The 27,429-nt window shown below is 43.9% G+C and overlaps 2 long non-coding RNA genes across 3 annotated transcripts in view; both read right to left on the reverse strand.

Annotated features, from left to right (window-relative positions):
• Positions 1 to 27,429, reverse strand: part of LOC123335026 — a 287,463-nt gene that overhangs the window by 184,269 nt on the left and 75,765 nt on the right. The gene's annotated exons all lie outside the window — the stretch shown is intronic.
• On the reverse strand, positions 23,921 to 25,001 carry LOC123466143. The gene is made up of 2 exons (XR_006641383.1): positions 24,702 to 25,001; positions 23,921 to 24,087 (listed from the first exon to the last, which is right to left on the reverse strand). It is a non-coding gene; the product is annotated as an uncharacterized LOC123466143 (long non-coding RNA).

The raw sequence follows: 27,429 nt of genomic DNA on the forward strand, positions 1-27,429 counted from the left end.
TGGGTAGGATAAGCTTCAGAAAGACTCACCCCTAAGGAAGTCCACCCATGAAAATTGAAAGAGGTCTTTTTCTTTTCTCCCTGTCATGACTGTCTTTCAGATGGGAAATAACCAATCCACTTCCTGACAGATGTCCTTGAGATGCATCCTGATAACTGGAAGCTCTTTGACCCTCTAGCTCTAAGGAGAAGTCCCTTGAAATTCTTTTGTGCCACTGCGTGGCCACAGTATCCACAGGGGGACGAGGAACACTGGCCTGAGGATGGGACTTAAAATTACAATACCATTCTGCAGTTAGAATTATTCTGCAAAAGACAAGGGAAATGGACAGAGATCCCCTATGTCCAAATTTTCTTCCAACTAAGAGATATGAAGGAACTCTGTCTTAGGTATGGGATTGTAGTACACCCTAAAAGTGAGCCCACTAGGCAAATGGTGTTAGGCACAGGCAACCAAGAAAAGGAACCCCCTGCCCCCCCACGCCTCCATGAAGGTTCACCTCCCACAGCTCCCGAGTTGCCTGGTGCTCCTTCCTTGTATCCAAACGTGCCCCCATATCCGGGAGCACCCCTTCCACAAAAGCCAGCTCGAGTATGTCCCTTGGTTAAAACTGGAGGAGAATTCAGACCAACCCGTGTCCATAAGCCCTTCTCCCTCTTAGGACTAAGACAGATCAAACAAGACCTGGGAAGCTATACAGATGACCCAGGCAAATATATAGATACGTTCCAACATATTACCTTGGCCTTTGACTTGATGTGGAAAGACATCACGGTCATATTTAGTCAAACTTTATCTGACCCTGAACATACTAGGGTCTTAAAGGAAGCCCAGTGGTATGCAACAGGGCTTCACATGTCCAGTGATAGATATCCAGTAGGGGAAACTTCAGTCCCCTCCTCTGATCCTAGTTGGAATTATAATGACCCTGAACACATCTAGGAAAGGGATCATTTTCTAATCTGTGTGAAGGCAGGACTGAAAGCAGCCCAGCAAAAAGTAATTAGCTATGCCCGGGTCTCAGCAATAACTCAGGAGCCCAATGAGAACCCCATTGCCTTTCTGGAAAGGCTAAAAGAGGCAGTCCAAAAGTTTACCAATCTAGACTTCAACTCTTATGAGAGACAGGTGATTTTAAAGGACAAATTCCTGTCCCAATGTGCATCAGATATCAGAATTAAGTTACAACAGCTACAACAGCAGGACCCTACTGCCTCTTTAGATGAGATGGTCCAGACAGCCACCAATACCTTTTATAACAGAGAACAGGAGAAGGAGGCCAAGGCCCAGGAGAGGGAGAGAAAAAAACAGACAAGGCATGCCCAGATGCTGGCCGCCCTTCAGAGAAGCCCTATGGCAAACCCCGAGTCCTTGAAGGACAAGGCACGAGACCAATGCCTGATCTGTAGACAGGCAGGGCATTGGGCCAAAGAGTGTCCAAACCGTGACAAGTCTCCTAGGATGGCTTGCCACAAATGCCATCAATTGGGACATTGGGCGGCACTCTGCCCTCGGGACCCAAGAGCCTCAAGGTCAAGCGCCAAGCCTACCCTCACGATGGTTCAAGAGGACTGAAGCAGCCCGCTCCAGCCAGCCCACCTGTCACAGATAACCATCACGGGGCTGGAGCCAAGGGTGCAACTGGATGAGGCAGGTAGGTCCGAGAATTTCTTGGTTGACACAGGGGCCACCTACTGTCTTGATCTCTACTCCGGAGCCTTCTCCTCCCAAACCTGTACCATTTTGGGTGCTATAGGAAAAGCAACTACTAAGAGATTCACCCGAGCACTTCTTTGTTGCTGGGATGGACAAATATTTTCCCACCAGTTTCTGGTGGTCCCTGAGTGTCCTACTCCCTTATTGGGAAGAGATATACTCACTAAACTGGGGACCACCCTTGTGATGGGAAGTTTTTCAGCCCCTAGAGCTCTACAGCTCCTGGTTACTACTGAAGAACCCATTACACCTTCAATAGAGAGGGGCCAAAAACTATAGGAAGACAAAATTAACCACCAGGTGTGGGACCAGGGGATTCCTGGACGAGCCCACCAAGCTGAACCAGTCATCATTGTCCTCCGAGATCCCACTCAGTTTCCTAACCGGAAACAATATACCCTCAAAAGAGAGGCTCAGGAGGGACTACAGCCTTTAATAAATAAATTCCTTGCTTGTGGGCTACTGGTCCCCAACAGTTCGCCATGTAACACCCCAATCCTCTCAGTAAAAAAAAAAAAGATGGAACCTGGTGAATGGTTCAAGTTCTCCATATCATAAATAAAGCTGTAGTCCCCCTCCATCCCACAGTACCCAATCCCTATGTAATCTTGGGGAAAATCCCACCCAGTGCCAAGTGGTTTACAGTCTTAGATCTCAAAGATACATTTTTTTGCATACCACTGGCTAAAAAATCCCAATATCTTTTTGCCTTTGAGTGAGAGGCCCCAGGAGAAAAACACCAACAGATGACTTGGAAAGTATTACCTCAGGGGTTCAGAGCTAGCCCCACCTGTTTGGACAGGCCCTTAGCCAGGATCTCCTAGATCTAGACCTGAGACCTAATGAAAAAATATTACAATACGTAGATGACCTACTAATCTGCTCTCCAGATAAAAAAAAAAAGTGTCCAACAACATACAATTCAGGTTCTAAACTTCTTGGCAGAAAGGGGATATAAAGTCTCCCGTGCTAAGACACAGATGGTCAAGACAAAGGGCACTTACCTGGGAGTTCAGATTACACACGGGTCCAGGAGGCTGTCCTCTGGGTACAAGAAATCCTCCAGTTGCCCTCCCCCACGACTCAAAAACAATTGCGAGCTTTCCTAGGGCTAACTGGGTATTGTAAAATCTGGATACCCAACTATGGTCTAATTGCCCAGCCCTTATATAAAAAAGGGACGAGATGATTCATTCCCACTGATGTGGGAAACTCCTCAAAAAAAGGCAGAGGCTACACTAAAACAGGCCTTAACTCAGGCACCTGCCTTGAGGTTGCCAGACCCACAAAAAGCATTCCAACTTTATGTCCATAAAAGAGAGGAAATAGCCTTGGGAGTGTTAACTCAGAGGTTGGGATCTGAGCCCCAGCCTGTAGGTTATTATCTAAGAGGCTCTATCCAACCACCCGAGGCTGGCCCCACTGCCTTCAAAATCTTACAGCTATTGCAATCATGATAGAAGATGCTTTAAAACTCTCCTTTGGGGACAAACTAACTATTTTTACCAGCCACCAAGTAAAACAACTCCTAAATGGGAGAGGCCATTTATAGATGTCTGATCAAAAAATCCTCAGATATCAAGTAATGCTGATGGAAAATCCAGGCCTCACTATATCCCCTTGTGAGGTTCTTAACCCAGCCACCCTCCTGCCTATCCCCGAGGGCTCTCTCCCCTTTCACTCTTGTCTAGAAACCTTGGACCACTGGACAAAACCCCGAGAGGGATTATCAAAAGATCCTCTGACCAATCCTGAAAAAATCTGGTACACTGATGGAAACAGCTTTGTCTTGGATGGAAAAAGAAGAGCTGGGTATACAGTATTCTCCAATTTTGAGACCATAGAGACTAAGCCTGTGCCACCAGGTGCTTCAGCCCAATTAGCTGAACTCATAGCCCTGACTTGAGCTTTAGAGCTGAAAAAAGGAAAAAAAAAAAAAAAAATAGCCATTTACACTGACTCCAAATATGACTTTCTGGTGTTACATATACATGTGGCTATTTGAAAAAAAGGGGGGCCACTTGACCACCCGAGAGTCCCCAATCAAATATGGTGATCAGATTCTTAGACTCTTGGAGACAGTCCATCTGCCCACTGAGGTTTCAGTCTCCCACTGTAAAGGACACCAAAAAGGGAACACAGAAGTGACATGAGGAAACCAAACAGCTGATTAGACAGCTAAGAGAACAACATTACAAAACCATGACCTAATAGGGGTTGCCACCTTAGTTCCACAGACTAATTGACCAAAAACTCCTTCATATACTAAAGGTGAGACTCTTAAAGCTAAGAGCGAGGGCTTTCAAGAAGATCATATGGGGTGGTTCCAAAAAAAGGGACTCCTTTTTCTGCCTGGAAACCTCCAATAGAAGTTGGTTAACTCCTTACATGCCACCACTCATTTAGGAAAAAAGGCCCTCCAAAGATTACTAAAAAGGTCCTTCAGAAAAACAGGCTTCCAAACAACTATAAGACAGGTGGTCTCCTCTTGTCCCACTTGCCAATTAAATAACCCCCAAAGAGCTCAAAAACCCCAGCTGGCCCAGCCCATCCAACGACGTAGGGCCTACCCAGGAGAGGACTGGCAGATGGACTTCACCCAGATGCCAGTTTCTCAAGGGTATAAATACCTATTAGTCATGATAGGTACATTCACAGGATAGATTAAAGGCTTTCCCACCCGGACTGAAAAGGCTGAGGAGGTGGTAAAAAAAACTGCTCCATAAAATCATTCCAAGTTTTGGTCTGCCCAGGTCATTACAAAGTGACAATGGGACATCATTTACTTCTAAGGTCACCCAAGGGGTCTCAAGAACATTGGACATTACTTATTATCTCCATTGTGCCTGGAGGCCTCAATCTTCAGAAAAAGTAAAAAGAGCCAATCAATTCTTAAAATCAGTGATAAAAAGGATAACCCGAGACCTCCCTGGGATAAAAAGAGACTTTACCAATAACTCTCCTCCACACCCATATTGCCCCTAAGGAACAGGTTGGTCTTAGTCCTTATGAGATACTACATGGGAGACCTTTTGTTTATGTCAATGACCTCTTCCTAGATCCAGAGGTTCAGACCCTCCAGTCTTATACCATGGCCATTGGGCAATTTCAACAGGATATACGCTTGTGGGGTATAAACCAGGACCCAAAAGATTCTAAAGAGTCACCACTATATGCTCCAGGGACTCAAGTCCTAATTAAAGTCTAAAAAGATGGGGCCCCAAAGGCTCAAATCCAGCCCGCATAAAAGGGCCCCTACCCTGTAATACTTTCTACCCCCACAGCAGTCAAGGCACCAAGACATGACTCCTAGATTCACTACTCACAAGTCAAGCCATAAGAAAAAACAGAAAAAGACACTCAATACACCTGTGAGCCCCTGGGAGATCTCAGATACCTATTCAGGACTACAAATGAGTGCCATTCTAACAAACACCCCCAAAATCTGGTTTCTGGAGATAAGGTTTCTCAAGATAGCTCTAAAGAGCCAACACAGATTGACGGAGATTATACTCCAAAATAGACAGGAGATAGATCTGATCCCTAAATAAAGAGGGACTTGAGCCATTCTGGCGATGTAAATTTAAAATTGACTAATGCCCCTACTAATCCTTGTTATGCTATATTGATGATGCTTATGATTATTCCATGTACTGTCAATTGTCTAACCTGTTTTGTCTCTGCCCAGGTCAACAAGCTATACAGTGCCAGTTCAACAAAGATATAAAACTACAGCCGACCACAAAAAAATATCACACACCCTTAGATAGACACCGCTATAAAGATTCTGAGGCTTGAGACTAACAAGAGGGAGAGGCCCAATACCCCTCGCCGTCCCAGTTTAGCAGGAAATAGCCAGAAAGACCTCGACACTCCTATTCCCAAAGAATTGGGCCTCCCATCTCTTGAGGGGGGAACGTTAGGTAGGTAGAATAGGGAAAAGGAGTCCAAAATGGCGGTGGCTAAAAGACAAAGAAAGGGAAAAGCCCGCAAAAATAGAACAAAAGAAGGTCTGAGGACCTCAGGTAAAACAAACAACACTCCTGGCTGGCCCAATTAACATAGGACAGGCCCAGGGAGAGATAAACATATAAAAAGAGGAGCCAAAGCTAGCGCTCTCTCTCTCCCACGCGCTGGGGCGCTCGCTCTTCTCTTCACGTCTTTGGATTGACGTTCCCTCAAGCCTCAGAGATGGATTTTCCTGCTATCTTCTAAATAAAATAGAGCTGTAACACTGAGCTGTAACACTGATTTGTCTAAGAGCTATAACATGGTCCTTTCGAGACCTGAGAGCTATAACACGGTCTATCCAAGACCTGAGAGCTATGACACGCCGAGGGGGCTTTAATGTCCGTCACTCCAAATCTTTGTTGTGATGAGACAAAGAACCGAGGAACATACACTCGCGTGACAGATATAAACTACTATGTATAAAACAGATAAGCAACCAGGTCCTACTATATAGCATAGGGAACTATATTTAATACCTTATAATAAACCATAACAAAAAATGTGGAAAAGAATATATATATATATATATATGTACAACTGAACCCCTTTGCTGTACACCAGAAACTAACACAACACTGTAATTCAACTATACTTCATTTGAAAAAAAAAAATAACATTAAAAAAAATGGTAACAGGACTGTGACAGAGTGTGTGGGAAGAAACAAGAACCCTGAATAATGAAGACTAATGTCATGTACTCTGCCCAAGAGTTGCAGGACAACTGCTTTAAGATCACTACTCTGGAGAGGAGAAGCAGCTTCAAGATGGGTAAATGAGACCTCCCCCATGCTGAGTCAAAGTGTCTGTGGGCCTGAAGCATCTCAGGTTTGCCTGAGGTAGACAAATGTTCCCATCTTATCAGTGGATTTCTTTTCTAATTAAAATGCATGAACTCCTGTAAGCTCCAGGTGCCCAGAGGAAGTGAGGCAGGATGGGAGGAGGTGAGCAGTGAGCCACAAAACCGTCTCCCTTGTTTAAAATCCAACCAGCAAAATGATCTTTGCCTAACAGTATGAGCAAAGATCCTGAATAAGAGAGCAGGAGAGATCTCTATTAGGAGGGAAGAAGACAGGTAAGAATGGATGTCCCAGAGGTGCTTCCTCCAGGACATGGAGGTGCACTGTCTGGGGCGGCTGGCACCCAATTTCTGTCTGTCTCAGATGGTATTTTCCACAGGATAACCTGATAGGGAGCCAAGGAGAAATGCCCGTGAAATAGTAATAGACGTTTACTGTGTGCTTCCTTGGTGTTAGCAATTTGCATCCATCATCTCATTTATCTCTTGTTGTTGTTTGCTATTTAGTTGCTAAGTCATGTCCAACTCTTTTTCGACCCAGTAGACTGTAACCCACCAGGCTCCTCTGTCCATGGGATTTCCCAGGCAAGAATACTGGAGTGTATTGACATTTTCTTCTCCAGGGGATCTACCTGACCCAAGAATCAGACTCGCATCTCCTGCATTGGCAGGCGGATTCTGTACCACTGAGCCATCAGGAAAGTCCCATTTATCTCTTACAAAATCTTTTACTTTGACATTATTATTATCCCTCTTTCATGGGTGAGGAACCTGAGGCCTCAAGGTTACTTTTCCAGGTCTTATAGGTAATAGATGGTGAAGATGGAATTCAAATCCTAGTAGCTCAATAATAATCATTAATATTCATTGAGCACTTACCAAACATTAAACACTGTGTAAACCCTTAACCACACTATTTATTTTATCCCTTTGACAACCCTAAGTGGTGGCTACTGTCAAGGCACTCATCTTATAGATGAGTAAACGGAGGTTCAGAAAAGTTGGGTGACTCACTCAAGGTTATCCAGCTAGTAAGTAGAGGAAACAGGATACAAATACAAATCTACCCTGTCAAAAACTGTGCTCTTCACACCACACTGACCAAATTGCTGAGCACAAAGAGAACACAGGGTGTTATAACCTGGATATCATGTGCTCTGGAATGGGACCCTGGAAACTGCATTTCTGACAAGTTCCCAGGAGATACGGATGCTGCTGGTCAGAGATCAGACCTTTGAGAACATTTGACCCAGGAAGAGTTGCCTGAAGGATGAACGTGGAGTGGGTGGAAGATGAAACACGTTGGAGAAAAACAGAAAAGGATGGGATGCTGAGAGACCAGCTGCCATGTAGCACACACTCCCTAAGACATTCTACAAGGCAGATGGACACTCTGACCATCACCCTTTGATTAGGTAAAGCACTTTGTGACCCAGCACCTGTCCTCTGACCTTCCATCCTGTGGGATCCCAGGTTGGAGGTCATGAGTTCTAGCAACCTTCTTCCCCAACTCCTCCTCAACACTGAGTTAGATGTACTCTGAAAAGTACTCAATCCCTACTGAATCAGCATTACTCTCCATTGCAAAGGCATGTTTCAAGTGTCTCTCTTCCACCATGAAGTGGTTGTTGTTCAGTCACTCAGTCGTGTCCAACTCTTTGTGACCCCATGGACTGCAGCACATCAGGCTTCCCTGTCCTTCACCATCTCCCAGAGTGTGCTCAAACTCATGTCCATTGAGTCAGTGATGCCATCCAACCATCTCATCCCCAGCTGCCCCCTTCTTCTCCTACTTTCAATCTTTCCCAGCATCAGGGTCTTTTTGAGTTGGCTCTTCACATCAGGGGGCCAAAGTATTGGAGCTTCAGCTTCAGCACCAGTCCTTCCAATGAATATTCAAGGTTGATTTCCTTTAGGATGACTGGTTTGATCTCCTTATTGTCCAAGGGACTAACAAGAGTCTTATCCAGCACCACAGTTGGAAGGCATCAGTTCTTCTTCACTCAGCCTTTTTTATTGTCCAACTCTCACATCCATACATGACTACTGGAAAAACCATAGCTTTGACTATATGGACCTTTGCAGGCAAAGTAATGCCTCTGCTTTTTAATATGCTGTCAAGCTTTGTCATTGCTTTTCTTCCAAGGAGCAAGCATCTTTTCATTTCACGGTGGTCACCATCCACAGTGATTTTGGAGCCCAAGAAAATAAAGTCTGTCACTTACCACCATGAGGCGTAAGGCCTAAAATTAAGATCTAACACAACATGCTGTCTTGACATCTGAAACAGGCAGGGTTCCAGATGGCTTAATCACAAGTCCCCCTCCCAATTCTGCTTCCATGGATAATGGCCCCCTTGATAAGACAGTTCCTGCTCATCTCTGAGAAGCAGGTTTTGTTTCTCTGCCAGTGCATGGAATTACTCAAACAAGCCAATCATACCCTTCCATGGTACTAAGGGGTCACCTCACCATCTTGATACTACAGAGCTTGCCTCCTACAGCAGCTGGTTGTTTGCTCCGTTCTAGTTGCAATTCTCATGTGGCCTGTGCGGTGTCCTCCTCTCCTTTGCTGTGAGCACACATAACTTATGAACTCCTGGCCATCTCACTCATCCAGTGTCGGGTGTCATGTATTCAGCTGCCCCCATGACCTTCACTTGAATCTGTCCCTCATCAGCAGAGTGAAGAGAAGGAACTTAAAACATACTAGATGCCAAGTTCCTTGAGAGGAGACACTTCTCATCTTACCATTGTCCCTTTCACAGCCTGGAATGGGACCAGGGCAATGAAAGACAGATGGGATTGAAATGTTAAAACCTCATAAATCTTAGAAGCCCATCTCTTTTTGATAAATACAGAAGCTAAGTCTTGAGCATTAATATGACCACCAGGCATGCGCCCTGCCAACCCACAGCAGAGGACATAGATCTGCCCTTATTGGTAAGCAGATACATGGGGACAGACTCATCCATTCTGTGGGCCATCTGCTGGATCAATCATGGCCCAGCTCAGGGGCTCAGAGACTGCAGGGAGCTGCCCTGAACAATTTCAAGTCTCTTTCCTTTTCTGTCTGAGAAAGTATGAGAAGATGGGCTTGATGCACTAACATGAGCCACTCTTAGAAGCCCCGTTCAGGGCACATGGCCTTTGTGCGTATTCCAGTTCATCAGAAGTAATACAGTTTGTCCTAAGAGGGCCAACTGATGTACAAAAGCATCAGAATGGGAGTGCTTTGAATCGGAGGCACCTGACTGTGTACCAGAGGTGATGTGGGGGAATTAGAGGTCCACTCAGCTCTTACAAAGCTCTTGTCATAAAAATAACACAACCACAACTCTCACATCCTGCAGCAGGCTTGTCATGTACCATTGTTGTTGTTCAGTCACTAAGTCATGTCCAACTCCTTGCAACCCCATGGACTGCAGCATGCCAGGCTTCCCTGTCCTTCACTATATCCCAGAGTTTGCTCAAACTCATGTCCATTGAGTCAGTGATGCCACCCAACCATCTCATCCTCTGTCACCTGCTTCTCCTCCTGCCCTCAATCTTTCCCAGCATCATGGTCTTTTCCAATGAGCTGGCTCTTTGCATCAAGTGGCCAAAGTATTGGAACTTCAGTGTCAGTCCTTCCAATGAATATTCAAGGTTGATTTCCTTTAGGATGACTGGTTTGATCTCCACGCAGTCCAAGGGACTCTCAAGAGTCTTCTCCAGGACCACAATTAGAAAGCATCAATTCTTCAGCACTCGGCCCTTATGGTCCAACTCTCACATCCATACATGACTACTGGGAAAATCATAGCTTTGATATATGGACCTTTGTCAGCCAAGTGATGTCTCTGCTTTTTAATATGCTGTCTGGGTTTGTCATAGCCTTTCTCCCAAGGAGCAAGTGTCTTTTAATTTCATGGGTTCAGTCACTGTCCACAGTGATTTTGGAGCCCAGGAAAATCTGTCACTGTTTCCACTTTTTCCCCATCTACTTTCCATGAAGTGATGGGACCGGATGCCATGATCTTAGTTTTTTGAATGCTGATATTTAAGCCAGATTCTCCACTCTGCTCTTTCACCTTCATCAAGAGGCTTTTTAGTTCCTCTTCACTTTCTGCTATAAAAGTGGTGTCATAGTCCTCATGGAAGAGCTGAGAGCAGGGCACTTTTACTCCTGTGTCACAGATAAGTACACTAAGGCCAGGAGGCCACAGAGCACCGTGGGTGGCAGAGCCCAGGTCTGAGCCCCAGACATCGTGGCTGCAAAATCTCTGCTACTAATGTTCCCTCCACATCTTGGGTGTGATGGAGAAGGAACAAAAATGAAAGATCGCACAGTTCTTGTCCTCTGAGAATGTACAATGTACTTGGGGAAGAGAATATACACAAGGAAAAAGAACTTAAGAGCTCTTATGAAGCAATATAAGAAGAGGTCTGGCTTGATAGCATCGATAGCATCAAAGGTGGGCTGGAAGTTACTGTTCCCACTCTGGAAATGCCACATAACCTCAGGCCGGGTGACTTCTCTTGGAGGGAAAAATAGTATGAGACTTAAAGGCTCATTTAAAATAGCATTAAGAGCAGCTAACATATAAGTAGAGTTTTTCCTATATATCCCATACTATCGTTTATACATAAAGTTGAAGATCCATTTGGAATGTTTTCTTCCATTTATCAACTGCTCTATTATGTACCAGGAATTGTCCAAAAGACTTACCTATAGGATTTTATGTATGTTGTCAAAGTGGCGTTGAGATCCTGATAGTATTTGTTCCTTTTCACGGATGAGAGAGCTGAGGCACAGAGAGGTTAAGTCTGGATTTTCAGACGGGTTTCTAATCCCTAGTGTGAAGTTAATTTAATAGGTCATGACAAACTTTGTATTAAATGAACAGAAAAAAAGAGGGGAGAGGAGGGAGGAGAAGACATGGAACAGAAGATATCAGAATGTAAATTGTGTGGTATTATTTCATTATTTTTCTTTCAGTATGTGTGTTTGTGTGCGTACAACAAAAAGTACCATAAAACATGATTTTACATGAGGATTTTTACAATGAGAATATCGAAATGGGTCTCTGTGGAAGGTTTGGAAGCCACTGGGTTAAGTGACTTTGCTGAGGTCGTACAGCTATGATTTGTGGAGCCACAGTTCAAATCCACATATCTTGTGTCTCCAGAGCCCACACTCTTGACCTCTAAACTGTGCTGTCCAATAGAAATATAGTCAACCACACATGTAATTCAAATTTTTCTAGTAGCTACATTTAAAAATAGAAAAAAAAAACCACACTTAAAAATTATTAAAATCAATAGAATACATTTTATGTAACCCAGTATATCAAAAAATTAACATTTCAACATGTAAAAGTTGGTTTCAAAATTCAATCAATTATTGAGGCTTGTTTCATTTGGGGATTTTTTTTTTTTAACCTTTTTGGCACTAACTCCAGGAAATCTAGTGTCTATGTTACACTTCCAGTCCGTCTCAGTTCAGACTAGCCTGACTTCAGGAGCTCAAAACAACATGGGCAGTGGCAGCCTGAGGAAACAGCACAGCTCTGAACAATACCACCTCCAAAACCCGTCGGGACATCAGGCCTTCATTCTCAAACTTCAGTACAAAGGAGAATTTCTCGTCATGCTGCGTCACCACTTTTACCTTCCCATGGCTCCCTTCACACTGTTTCCAGAACATCTAAATCCAACCCCACATCTGTGGCTGTTTGTGCCTGATCACCTTATCTTCTTTTAGATCTCACATCCTTGCTAGGCCTTGGGGGAGAAGAACTGGCAGGAAAAAGACTCTGCGGCTAGGACAAGCTAAAGCAGGGTGAGGACCAAAGCCCTGGACAAGAGGAACCCATGTGGAACAGTGACCCAGCAGACTGTGTGCAAAGCGGCAGGCTCATTGGTGGCTGAGCTCTAGCTTCAGAAGCACTTCCTGTTCAGTTTTGCAGAGATGCATTGAATCTCTCATACTCAGCCCTGACAGAAGTCGGCTGACCCCATTTCCATGTCTTTGCCAAAATAAGCAGACCGTGGAACTGCAGAAAGATGGGCATCTAGAGAGCTGTTAGAAGACAAGACAACTGCTATTTTGTGACTTCAGAGTGACTTCAGAGCTGCCCATTAAATAATCTGATAAATACTACACATAAATATTCTGTAACCACGGCTGGTAGGCTGGGAGCCCCAGGTAGCCATTACAGCAGGTATGCTCTGGGCTCCTATAAGCTGAGAGGGAGGTTTCCACACAGACAAAAGGGAAGGCAAGGCTCACTGCCCGGCAGGAGACAGGCCCAGGAAGCTGGAGCAGACAGGCTCCTGCTCCCAGCTCCTTGCATCATCCCCAGGACCCCATTTGCCTGGGTACTCAGGAAGAGTACCTTTCAGTCCATTGATTTGGTTTCCAAAGTACTGAGAGTGCTGACCAGAGAAGGAAACTTACTGTGGGGGTCACAGGAAAATAAAGAGAAAACCATCAGGCACTTTTTCCTGGATGACATGTCAGCACTCCTCAGACTGAGGAATGGAATTGTAAGTCTGCAGAGTGTTTGTTCATGGCAGCGGAAAAGATCAAGAGCCCTTCCATTATGTGCTGGCTTCTTATTAAATGAGCAACTGCCACATGCCAGTCACCCCAGCTGGGTCCTGGGTACTCAGAAAGGCATTGCCTGCCCACCTTACATCTGGGAGCATGCATGCCAGCCAACAGACTAGACTACAGAGAACACAGCCCTGTAGGGGCTATAATAGAGGTGTAAGCAAAAGATGGTGGGGACCTGGAGAAAGGGATCATTCTGTGCCTGCTCTGGCCCCCACATCAGAGTCTGTCTCACAGCCTCAGCCCAGGAGGGCAGCTGTCCGATGACCAAGTCCCTTCTCTCAGAAGTTGGAACTAATACCAAACATTTGTTTTACTCTCCATGGGCTACCTGGACTGAGAGGTTATGTAGGGTCACCAAAGAGTTATTTCCCCACACGTTCATTGAGAAGCAAAATTCAATAATCTATTCATAAGAGCAAAACGACCTAAATGGGGAGGAAACAAACCAAATGTCCATCAGTTGATGAACAAATAAACATATCAGCTATATTACATATAACAGAATATTAGTCAGCCATGAGAAGGAGTGGGTACTGATACCCGGTACAACATGACTGAGCCTTGAAAACATTATGCCAAACAAAGTAAGCCAGACACAAAAGCCATATACTCTATGAGTCCACTTATATGAAATGCCCAGAAAAAGTAAATCCGATAGACACAAAAGTAGATTCGTGGTTACCTGGGGCTAGGGAGAGGAAAGAATAAGAAATGACTACTTTGTGAGCAAGGCATTTGGAGATGGGGGTGATGAAAAAACTTGATATTGGTGACAGCTGCAAAATTCTGTGAATGTACTGAAGCCACTGAATTATATACTTTGAAATCATTGAAGTGATGAATTTTATATTATTGGAATTTTACCTCAGGAAAAAAGAAAGGTCTATGTTGGGCTTCCCTGGTGGCTCAGTGATAAAGAATCCACCTGCCAATGCAGAAGACTTGGGTTGGATCCCTGGCTAAGGAAGATCCCTTGGAGAAGAAAATGGTAACCCATTCTAGTATTCTTGCCTGGGAAATCTCATGGACAGAGGAGCCCTGCTGACAACAATCCATGGGGTCGCAAAAGAATCGGACATGACTTAGTGACTAAACAACAACATATGCTACCCTTTGGAAAGGAACATGTTTCAGTATGTCTGTGTTCATCACAACTGAAAACCACTGGCTCCAACAGCAGTGCCTGTGCTGCGTGTCTTGTCCACGGCATACAACCCTCGGATGCCAGGGGTTGCGCTCAGCCTGTTCTGTTCAACTGCTGACCTAGCTCCTCCTCCTCCACACTGTGCCCTCACTTAACATGGAGAAGAAAAAGGCTTTTGCATCTCTTCAACAGACAGCTGGCCACTTCCCAAAAACTGCCAATAGGTGGTGAGCATCCAAGTGTATTTATTTGGGTTCTGTCAGCAGAAATCAGACTTTATTAAGAGGATGTTAGCAAACCTCTTCCCTGCTTTTGGGAGAATTCTTAATGGCTCCAATGCGCAGGTGTCATTTTTCAGCAAAATCTAATATTTATGTCATTTCCAGACAAGGAACATTGAGGCTCTCGTAATGCATCACTCTTTGTTTTGCTCCACAGCACAGGCTGGACAAGTCGCTCAGCCATTTGTCACCACATCCGTCCTCAGGCACATCCCAGGTGCGGGGTTTTCAGTTCAGTTGCTCAGTCGTGTCCAACTCTTTGCAACGCCATGGACTGCAGCACGCCAGGCTTCCCTGTCCATCACCAACCCCAGAGTTTGTTCAAACTCATGTCCACCGAGTCAGTAATGCCATCCAACCATCTCATCCTTTGTCATCCCCTTCTCCTCCTGCCTTCAATCTTTCCCAGCATCAGGGTCTTTTCCAATGAGTCAGTTCTTCACATTAGGTAGCCAAAGTACTGGAGTATCAGCTTTAGCATCAGTCCTTCCAATGAATATTCAGCACTGATTTCCTTTAGGATTGACTGGTTGGATCTCCTTGCAATCCAAGGGACTCTCAAGAGTCTTCTCCAACACTGCAGTTCAAAAGCATCAATTCCTCGGTGCTCAGCTTTCCTAATAGTCCAACTCTCACACCCATACATGACTACTGGAAAAATCATAGCTTTGACTAGATGGACCTTTGTCAGAAAAGTAATGTCTCTGCTTTTTACTATGCTGTCTAGGTTTGTCATAACTTTTCTTCCAAGGAGCAAGCGCCTTTTACTTGCATAGATGCGGTCACCATCTGCAGTGATTTTGGAGCCCAAGAAAATAAAGTCTGTCACTGTTTCCCTTGTTTCCCCATCTATTTGCCATGAAGTGATGGGACTGGATGCCATGATCATAGTTTTTTGAATGTTGAGTTTTAAGCCAACTTTTTCACTCTCCTCTTCTACTTTCATCAAGAGCCTCTCTAGCTCTTCTTCACTTTCTGCCATAAGAGTGCTGTCATCTGCATATCTGAGGTTATTGATATTTCTCCTGGCAATTTGATTCCAGCTTGTGCTTCATCCAGCCCGGCATTTGTCATGATGTACTCTGCATATAAGCTAAATAAGCACAGTGACAATATACAGCCTTGATGTACTTCTTTCCCAGTTTGGAACCAGTCTGTTGTTCTATGCCTAGTTCTAACTGTTGCTTCTTGACCTGCATAGAGGTTTCTCAGGAGACAGGTAAGGTGGTCTGGTATTCCCATCTCTTTAAGAATTTTCCTCAGTTCGTTGTGCAGGGTTAGGTACACCATTAGCAGAGACAGGAAGGGGAGTGAGGTGCCAGGACAAAAACTTGAACCAAAGAAGCAGAAACTTTACAAGCTTGTGTCTCCTAGAATCTCTGGTCTAGAAAAGACCTTGACACACTAAAATGTCACAGAACTTTTGTCTTAAAAAGAAAACACAAAGCTTTGATTTCTCTATGAAGTTTGAATATTCTATTTCTTTACAAGCCAGTGATTCCTGTGGTTACGGGTTAAATTATAATATAAACAAACTCCAGGGAAGCAAAGATGGCAGGGTGGGTATGCATTCCTTTCAAATTGTTTATAAGAAGATACAGTGCATGTGCAAGTATGTGACACTTACTAGGTTCACATTTCACATGCATGGCCTTGAATTGTGGGCACTTTTGTACTCTCTTATAGATGAAGGACCTGATGCTCAGAAGGCTCCATGATCTTCATGAGGTTCACAAGTGAACATTAAGTTAGTGAAAAAGGCAGGTTTGAACTCAGTCGCCTTATTCTAAGCCACCATGTTATACCAGAATGATTACATAATCATGAATATTTTAGAGTCACATATTGAGTGGAAGACAGTGCTTTGCAGCACTTTATAATGTTCAAAGGTGTTTCACAGTCAGTGCCTTACAGGACAGAGGGTGATAGCATTTCTCAGAGCAGGGAGATGTTAAACGTGCAGATTCCATAGATGCAGTAGGCTTTGAAGGATAAAGTTGTGTTTTAATAATTAACAAGAAAATGAGGAGATCAACATGAGATGAGAAGAGCAAAGGAAAAAGTCTGGGAGGGTGATAAATAGCTGGCTGGGGTGAATTCCCAGTATGGAATGCAATCACTGATTAAGCAATAAAGGTACTTGCTTTAGGGTTCCTTGCTGATGGACAAACAGTAACAACAATAATGGCAGCAGCTAACATCTATCGGACATGACTGAGTGACTGAACTGAACTGAGCTGAACATCTACTAGGCAGGTTGTAGAACAGCCACTCACAGTGCTAACCATTATCGGTGACTACTGCTTTGGTAACCAACCACAATCCCCCTCTGGGTAATTACATGCACACATTTTCAGGCCACATGGTTCTCTCAGCTCTGGAGTAAGCCATGAAACCCAGGCCTACAGCAACTTAAACATCGTATGTGAATCAAGATTGACCTCAGTACTGGTTCAGAGATGGACATGATGACCAGTCGGAGTCAATTAAAGACTTTCTCCCTGAAATGGTATAAAGGGTGAAGCTATTGTTAGTCATCTTGCTGAAAAGATGTAATGTTCTGGTGATACTGTGGTTCCTGGATCCAGTCTTGCTCCTGGACTTCTGTGTCGGTGAGCAATAAACTGCCTTCTGGCTCTGGCTTTTGGTCAACTTTTGGTCACTTTCAATGGAAGAAGCCCTAATTAACATAAGCACATAAATGCAGCTCACTGAACTTCACAACACTACCATGAGGTGGGCATTTTGAACAGGGACTGCTCCTCCCTTTTTGAGATAACGAATGGAGGCACCGAGAGGTCAAGTCCCCTGGCAAGTGGTAGGAGCAGGATTTGAACCCAGACAGTGTAGTTCTAGAGCCAGCACCCCGCAACCACCATACCAGCTGGCTGGTGTCTAGCTCTACTCTTATGGAACAGGACTCTCCACAAGCCTAAAATAAGTCTTTTCTCTCAAAATAGCTCCAAAGGCTTAAAATACCTTAGAGGGTGTAAATTTTCTCAAGCTCCTTTAGGTTTGCAATGATCCCTTTTTGGCTTCAGTTGTCTGCCTTAAAAGAATCATTTAAGCAATAAAAATGTCTCTCCCCAAGTCATCTTTCAACTGCTGATACTTCACTTTCCCAAAAATTATAGATAAAAATAACAATGCACAGAAGCGAAGAATACACGGCTGCTAAAATGGAGAAGAGAGAAGGAAGGAAGGAGGAGATCTTGACCAAATGTTTTGTGTAGTGGCATGCAAGAAGTTCTGATCATCATTTGGTAATTTTAGAAGTTTATTTCTTAATTATAGGTGCTTTTGTCCACCACACAAAGTCTTTGACTGGTGGCATATGGAACTATAGCCGCTACTTCCTACATGCTTTGGAAATTTAAAAATAAAGTTAAATACACACCAGCGAAGAGGACAGTTCTGATGTCTGTACCTCATCTGGACAATTTTCTCTTGTTAAGTTTCCTAAAAATTTGTCAAAGGCTTGGGGACCCCCTGATGAAGGAAGAGTAACTGTCTTGAAATGAAGTGAAAGCCAGGAGGCTGCACCAGGCTGTAACCGTGGCCTCAAAGAACTAAAAGACCTATTGGTATTCCCAGGGGGCGCCCAGGGCATAAGTGCTGTTGGGCTTAATCAGCATAATGGAGGCAATGGGTTGGGTACTGGGAGCCAGGAGCAGGAGAGTAGAGTCTAGCTCAGACTCCCAATAACTCTGAGCCTTATGTGACCAAATAAAAAATGACAAATTAGACTCTGGTTTTTCTTTTTGTTGTTGGATTCCATTAAGTGGCAAAGTGTCTGTACAGCATAAGGAATGAAAGAGCTTTGAAATGAGTTGGATCCCACCTCAACACTTCAAGACAGTTCTTGATCTGCAAAATGAAAGAAACGCTGCCTATTGCTTGAGGCTACTGCAAGAATTAAATGATCAAATACTCTCAGCACACTTCCTCACTCAGCATCAAGAAGAAAAAATAACAACAAAAGATTAACCATCACTCTCTTATTAGCACTGTTAATGTTAAGTTTACAATTCTATAGAACTACAAGAGTAACAGTGCCCTTTCTACCCAAAAGGATATCTGAACACTTGTGGGCAAATGTTGACAACATAAAGATTTGGTCATGAGCAGCAATAGGTTTCTAGTTTTTGTTTTATGTTATTACCATTCCTACCAAAATGCAGAGGTGAGAATATACCTGAATAACTCAAAGCAGATGTTATGACAGTACAAAAGCTTGGCTTTGATTTGGCTAATGTGAAACTCTGAGTGCCAGTAGCAGGGCAGGTTCGACTGAAACTCCTGCATGGCATCTAAGCCTGGTCACTCCCCCGCACAGCCTGCATCACTGCCTTTAAGGTGATCTTTTGAGAAACTAACACTTTTGTTACACACATTAATTCATGGCTGTTCTCTCTCAAAGATCATCTACTATCATTTGGATTCTGTCCAAATGATTAGGAGAAAACATTTTTTATCATCCATAGGTCTGCAGTTTAAGAGTAATTCCAGCAAACCTCAGAATTTAACAGCATCTGCTTGGCCAGAAATCTTGGTTTTGAACCAGACAGTATGAAACTCCTGAGGTAGGGAGATGGGCATAGGATGTGACACTATCAGAGAAGTCAAGCAAAGTGAATAACTGTATCTGTAGGTATTCTCGCTCCATTTTCACTTGGTTTGTCTGCCTCCAGGCAGCATCCTCAAAAGGAGTCTGTACTTGGTTGCAATAATCCACATAGATTACTCAAATCTGTGAATCTCAGCAGCTCTCAGTGTCTACAGCAGGCAATGAATGCATAATGATATCTCATCTGGTGGTAGTCAGAATTGTGAGTGTCCAGGTAGAGAGGAAAGACCAGACCAGGAACCAAGACGTCAGGTTCCAGGCCCGGTTCTGTCACCAATGCTCACATGGCCATCGGCGTGTACAGCAGCTGTGGAGGTTCCATTTGGATCCCTCTTCAAGAAGGGACTTGGCACTCAGCTGCAGAAGCCAAAGTGTCTGACAGCCTGGAGCTGTGGCACCTGTAAAATCCGCCTCGAGCTTCTGATGCTTTTCCCAGGCAATGTGTCAGAGGCCAATCAAGGGTATGAGGGCCCAGTCATTTCTGCTCAACATGGAACTTCTCTAACAAGCAATCTGTGCCCTGCGGCTCCCTGCTTCTATCAGATATGCACTGTGGTTTGAGGCTTTCACTCCCCTAAACCTCCCTTCCTCCCCCTCTTCCTTTCACAGATGGATACCATGATCTGAAGCGTTCTCTAATCAATCTGTTTGTCTCTTCTATGAGGATTACCAGCTCCTTGTTCTCTGAGCTCTGTCAACTCTGTCCTGGGACACCCAACCAACACAAGATTAACTTCTCTAAACCTAGGTTGATTTTTCCTTTAAAGAAGGTATAATCATAGCAATCAAGTGGAGAGGGGAAGGAGGGAGGAGAAAGTTTTGCAGGAATCATATCTTGAGGTATGGACTTCCCAGGTGGTGCTAGTGGTCAAGATATTGACATTGACATTGAAGTTGCTCAGTCGTGTCCGACTCTTTGTGACCCCATGGACTGTAGCCTACCAGGCTCCTCCGTCCATGGAATTTTCCAGGCAAGAGTACTGGAGTGGGTTTCCATTTCCTTCTCCAGGAGATCTTTCCAACCCAGGGATCGAACCCTGGTCTCCTGCATTGTAGGGAGACGCTTTACTGTCTGAGCCACCAGGGAAGTCCCTACCCACCCGCAAATGCAGGAGACATTAGACACACAGGTTTGATCCCTGGGTTGGGAAGATCCCCTGGAGAAGGGCATGACAACCCACTCCAGTATTCTTGCCTGGAGAATCCCATGGACAGAGGAGCCTGGCGGGCTACAGTCCATAGGGTCACAAAAAGTTGGACACAGCTGAAGCAACTTAGCACGCATGCACATCTCACGGTACAGAGAGTTCCTTCCCCCTGGTATCTCCACACCTTCTGAGCATCAGGCCACACCAACATTTACTCCAAGGAATTCTTTGCATCAGGAGATGGCTCATAAGGCAGGAAAAACAGAGAAACTGTTGGAATTTCTAAGGCACACCTTTAAGTCATAAAGAGCCAGGTTTTTTGATGTTAAAACATCTAAGGCCTGAAGCACTAGGGACAAATCTTGTGTCCTTAAAAAAAATCTGAAAGAGAAATTACTAGACCTATTGATCCCCTAAATAAGGACTGAGTAGACTGAGGAAAGAAGAAAGGAGGAAGGGAGCAGGAGGCAGGGGAGGCCAGTGGAGCTTGGCGTTAAAGGACATGAACCTGGAAGGGCCATGTGATGGTGATCAGCATCATCCCTGGCACTACGATGGACCTTGGAGCTTCCCTTGAAAAAGGCATCCACCTCCTCCCATCCCTTAGGGCATTAACCCACTGACCACCCAGTCTCATCTGGGTGCGCCCCTACACAGCCAATGCCATGGGAATTCCACACATTGTCCTTGTTCTAGGGAACCTCCACTGACCCCAGCCACTAGGAGGGTCAACTCTCTGGACCCTGAGACTTTACTCTGTCTCCACCCAACTTCCCTCACAAAGACAATCTCTTTCTCAACAGCTTGGGATGCTCATCATGGGCCTACAGATGAGAGAAAGGGCAAACCACAAATACCTCGAGGAATGGTGCTCATGTGGTGGGGAAGAAAAGCAACCCACATCCCAACTTAAGACACTGGTTGAATGGAAATAGTAATTTTATATAGTTCAACATTTATTAACCTGAATATAGTGAATATATACCTGGTTCTGTGAGTTGTTCTTTCCAGACATAACTGTGAGTTCTCACAACATCTCCTTGAGGAAGGTAAGAACACTATATCTATTTTACAGAAAATGAAACTGAGGCTCAAACTCACTTAGCTGTAAGTGAACTTGCAGGGCTCCACTTAATTTAGGTCCCTGCAAATCTACATCGTCTACATCCCTGAAGATAAGAAGTGTCTTAGGCTCTACTGTCCCCTTCCTCTCTCATGAAACACTTAACCTAGTGCTAGGTAGCTAGAAGATTCTCCAACATTTTATGCTTTGACCAATTAACTTATATATTTCCCCCTCAGAACTGGAAAAAAAAAAAAAAAACTGCTTGAAAAGTGTATCTCCATCTTCTCCATGCCGGTAGAACTCCTGGTGCAGCTGCCAGGAAGGAGGTGGGAGGCAGCAAATGCACATCCACAGAAGAGATCATATTTCAGTCTTTTCATTTCACTTGACAGGAGAAATACTGATTAAAATCAGCTGCACATGTCACGAAAGGGTAACTGGGTTCTTCATTTTTTTCTTCGCAGAAGCAGCCCCAACTGTACTCCAGGAGATAACTCTTCATGCATAAAATTACTAATAGACACCATCTATCTGATGAATGTCTTATCCTTAATAATTTATATCACTTGATCTATTTTCAAAGGTTAGTCTTACATTAAAATTACAATTCTGAATAGGTCAGCCTGTTATTTAAGGATAAATTATTTCACCCCTTCATGTTAGTGTTGTGTTTAGTTAATGATGAGGTTTTTATTTTAGCCCCCAATGAAACCACAAAAGAAATTGCTTGTTTGACCTAGCCTCTCTCACCCTGAATCTTATTCCTTGATTCATGCTGACTCACTGTTAGTAACCAGCCTGCATGTTTCAAGATACTAGTTTCCCATTCTTGACCTCATGTTATTTTTCTACACTTCCCTCCTCTCTTTATCCGGTCATCACTTCCCACTCGCCCTTCCATTCCCATTACCCCACCTTCCTAATCAAAGAACAACACATCTCTGGGTCCTCTCACTGGACACACAGCCCTACATTGTCCCATCACTGGTCCATTTCATTCCAAAGGGGTAATACCAATAAAGATATTCCACATAGCTCTCCCCAGGCTCTGACATATCACTCATTCAGCAAATAAGGATGGAGAGGTCTTGCAGTCAGTGGAAAGAAGACTAGAAAGAAGCTGGGTTGAGTCCTGTGAGATCCAGTTCAGTTGGTGAAACAATTCCAGTCCCTGTTTTCTCAGTGATGGAAAAGAACACAGTTTTGCAGTCCGATAGGCCCAGGTTCAAACCCAACATCTTTTTTTTTTTTTTTTTTTAAACTTTACATAATTGTATTAGTTTTGCCAAATATCAAAATGAATCCACCACAGGTATACATGTGTGCTTAGCAGCCTGGCCTAGTAAAACATGATAGTCAATTTCTTCTTTTATGAAATGAGGGTGGTCATGCTTTACTCAGGATTTTTTTTAAGAGTTGACAAGTTAAAACAAGAAAAATATGCCATATAATGCAAACACAATGGGAGGCAATTTTAAAATGTTTGTTAAAAGAATTGTGGATGAGTGGATTTGATTAATAAATGACTATTATCAGACAAATCATTTTTAATGAAAAGTGTATTTGGTGAAGATGACTAAAGAATGGCAGGTTGAAGGATGTCAAGTTGCTTATGTTGAATTGTGGTTAAGAGCAAGTTTCCTTCAGATCCCACTTCATATCCTGACCCACCATTTACCAGCTACAGTACATTTGATAGGTTGCTTAGCCCCCATTTTTCTAATCTGTAAACATGACCAACACTTACTTCCTTGGGTTCACTATGGCTTAAATGACCAAGTGCCTGGAAAAGACTTAAGCCCTTTATACACAGAAGGTGTCACTACTAAGATGAATAAAAGTAAAACAAAATGGAAAGTCTCAGCGGCCTCTACCTCATGGCACAATTACAAACACTGAGAAAATGTTTTGTACCCAGAAGTATGTAAACACATGAGGGATTTTTTATTACAATTATTATTAGGAAGAATAATGAACTGAATAGACGACCGTTACTGGAACTAGCAAACACCACAAGGCCTTTCTTCAATTGGGATGTGTATATGCACACAAGTGCTTGAGAAAGGTATGCTGCTGCTGCTGCTAAGTCTCTTCAGTCGTGTCCGACTCTGTGCGACCCCATAGACGGCAGCCCACCAGGCTCCCCCGTCCCTGGGATTCTCCAGGCAAGAACATTGGAGTGGGTTGCCATTTCCTTCTCCAATGCAGGAAAGTGAAAAGTGAAAGTGAAGCCGCTCAGTCATGTCCGACTCTAGCGACCCCATGTACTGCAGCCTACCAGACTCCTCCGTCCATGGGATTTTCTAGGCAAGAGTACTAGAGTGGGGTGCCATTGCCTTCTCCGTGAGAAAGGTATAGGACTGGCTTAATTAAAGGATAATTTCTGTTGTTGCTCTGAGTGTAGAAAGTCATAGAGAGGATGTTTAAAAGAGAGGCTAAAGTAATGTGTGGAGAATTTAATTGATACTCTAAAGCCGTTGATTGTAAATATGCTCAGGAGGTAGATAAGTTCACACTGTTTTATGGCAGGAGGGTTTTTTATTGGTAATTTCATGCAATTGTGAAATTGGAAGGAGCACCGGGCCAGAGGTTTTCTATGTATTCAGCAGAGAGGGTTTCCCGCTTCTCAATCTTGAGGAGTGACTCCCTCTGGGAGCCACTGGCCGTGACCTTCCATTTTCTGGGTGAAGAGTTTTCTCTGAAGGGGACAAGAGAAGGAAACAAAGTTCTTCAGAAGGAGAGAGGGCCTGTGGGCTGTTTTCCCAAGCTTGTTCCCACATTCCCAAGGGTGGCCATGACTATAAGCCTTTGTTTCTTAGGGTTCTTTCAGATACGGACATCAGACATCCCCAGGGTAGCCACGCTGGGGGGAAAAGTGATCTTCCTGTGGTGAGTCACCATGAACTGACAAGACCCAAAACAGAGCACTTCAGCATCAAAGGTGCTGGCCTCATCCTCTTTATGCACAGGCTCCATTCTCACTTGCGCTCCGTCGCCCTCTCCCACGGGTTTCCCAGTCTCTTCACTCATTTCTGTATGCAGCTGTTCCATTGTCTCCCAGGAGACCGGCTCCTCCGCTCCTTCACAAAGGTGGTCAAGATAACTGCACCCAGCTCCTAAGCTCAAGTTCAAAGACTCCATAACAATAAGAATGCTAGAGCTTTCCAGGGAATTTTTACAGAAGAGTCAAAGGATGAGTACATATTCTAGTAGGTATCTACAGCACTGAGGTATGGAAGATAAGATATTTTTAATTTCTAGAGATAGGGGCCAACTACTGGCTAAATGTTAACAAATATACAGAATACTTACCCATGGCTTCCTCCTTCCTCAACCTCAATGGTGCCACGGGATATGTGTTGCTCCCAATCCAAAGACCATTTCCATGTTCATCAGGGCAGACAAGGCAGCACAGCTGGAACTGACCCCCCAAGTTCTCCTCTACTAATGACTCAGTGTGGCCTCCCTCCTTTTCATGTTGAATTAAAGGGGGACCTTGCAGAGTGCACATTAAAGTGAAGATGAAAAGACTCATATGATGTCGTCATGAGCTGGTTATTTCTGCTTTGTTCTAAAGCCGAAGACAGAAGCTGAGGATCTTACCATGGCAAATTATAGTCATCCCATGCAAAATAAATTGGATTAAATGCCAACTGTGTTGTTAATGGATTTTTATAATGACCCCTCCCTTCACTGAGCATTGTTTGTAAAGTACTATCTCATAACTCTTTGGCCTCACACGCCAAGGGCTGTCTTCCCATGCTATAGCTAGCAACTGAGGCTCAGAGGATGGCATGATTTCCCAAAGCCAAGCGATAAGTAAATGGCAGAGCTGATAACAAAATTCACAGCTTCTCATTGATAATTCTGTTGTCCTTTAGCTATATTATTTTGCTTCCCCATAGGCAAGCTATTTGTTATTTTTCCCTTTGCCTCTCCAGAGGTGCCCTCTACCCTTCTCCATCCTGCTTTGTGTCCTGGGAGGATGCCTTTACTAATTAATAAAGTGAGTTAATGAGAGACACCAGCAAGAAATCAGAGAGTAAGATCAGAGTTTATTTCCTGAATTTCGTACTTATTCCTTCCTCCAAACTCCTGTAGTTCCTTTCTTCCCTTGACCTTTCAAAGCTAAGAGTGGTACCATTTTTTTGAACTCAGGTGCTGCATCATCCTTGTTGGTTTCCCTCAGCCCTTGCCTCTTTTTAACTCCCTTAGCCTTTTGGTGCATCCCATCCTTTTCCTGCCTATGATTCATCAGCAAAGTAATAGTGTACCTTTATCTCCCCCACTGCTGTGTAACTGAGGCTTATGGAGATTTTTTTTTATTAATCTATTTATTTTAATTGGAGGCTAATTACTTTACAGTATTGTAGTGGTTTTTGCCATACATTGACATGAATCAGCCATGGGTGTACATCTGTTCCCCATCCTGAACCCCCCTCCCACCTCCCTCCCCATCCCATCCCTCTGGGTCATCCCAGTGCACCAGCCCTGAGCACCCTGTCTCATGCATCGAACCTGGACCGGACATCTGTTTCACATATGATAAAATACATGTTTCAATGCTATTCTCTCAAATCATCCCACCCTCGCCTTCTCCCACCGAGTCCAAAAGACTGTTCTATACATCTGTGTCTCTTTTGCTGTCTGACATATAGGGTCATCATTACCATCTTTCCAAATTCCATATATATGCGTAATGCTTTTGAACTGTGGTGTTGGAGAAGACTCTTGAGAGTCCCTTGGACTGCGAGGAGATCCAACCAGTCCATCCTAAAGGAGACCAGTCCTGGGTGTTCATTGGAAGGACTGATGCTGAGGCTGAAACTCCAATACTTTGGTCACCTCATGCGAAGAGTTGACTCACTGGAAAAGACTCTGATGCTGGGAGGGATTAGGGGCAGGAGGAGAAGGGGACGACAGAGGATGAGATGGCTGGATGGCATCACCAACTTGATGCACATGAGTTTGGGTGAATTTTGGGAGTTGGTGATGGACAGGGAGGCCTAGTGTGCTGCAATTCATGGGGTTGCAAAGAGTCAGACGTGACTGAGCGACTGAACTGAACTGAACTGAACTGAAACTGTATTGGTGTTTTTCTTTCTGGCTTACTTCACTCTATATAATAGGCTCCAGTTTCATCCACCTCATTAGAACTGATTCAAATGCATTCTTTTTAATGGCTGAGTAATATTCCATTGTGTATATGTACCACAGCTTTCTTATCCATTCATCAGCCAATGGACATCTACGTTGCTTCCATGTCCTGGCTATTATAAACAGTGCTGCGATGAACACTGGGGTACACGTGTCTCTTTCCATTCTGGTTTCCTCAGTGTGTATGCCCAGCAGTGGGATTGCTGGGTCGTATGGCAGTTCTGTTTCCAGTTTTTTAAGGAATCTCCACACTGTTCTCCATAGTGGCTGTACTAGTTTGCATTCCCACCAACAGTGTTAGAGGGTTCCCTTTTCTCCACACCCTCTCCAGCATTTATTGTTTGTAGACTTTTTGATAGCAGCCATTCTGACCAGCGTGAGATGGTACCTCATTGTGGTTTTGATTTGCATTTCTCTGATAATGAGTGATGTTGAGCATCTTTTCATGTGTTTGTTAGCCATCTGTACGTCTTCTTTGGAGAAATGTCTGTTTAGCTCTTTGGCCCATTTTTTGATTGGGTCGTTTATTTTTCTGGAATTGAGCTTCAGGAATTGTTTGTATATTTTTGAGATTAGTTGTTTGTCAGTTGCTTCATTTGCTATTATTTTCTCCCATTCTGAAGGCTGTCTTTTCACCTTGCTTATAGTTTCCTTCGTTGTGCAAAAGCTTTTAAGTTTAATTAGGTCCCATTTGTTTATTTTTGCTTTTACTTCCATTACTCTGGGAGGTGGGTCATAGAGGATCCTGCTGTGATCTATGTCAGAGAGTGTTTTGCCTATGTTTTCCTCTAGGAGTTTTATAGTTTCTGGTCTTACGTTTAGATCTTTAATCCATTTTGAGTTTATTTTTGTGTATGGTGTTATAAAGTGTTCTAGTTTCATC

The sequence above is a fragment of the Bubalus bubalis genome, chromosome 9 (genome assembly GCF_019923935.1).
Source record: "Bubalus bubalis isolate 160015118507 breed Murrah chromosome 9, NDDB_SH_1, whole genome shotgun sequence".
In the NCBI taxonomy this organism is placed as follows: Eukaryota; Metazoa; Chordata; class Mammalia; order Artiodactyla; family Bovidae; genus Bubalus; species Bubalus bubalis.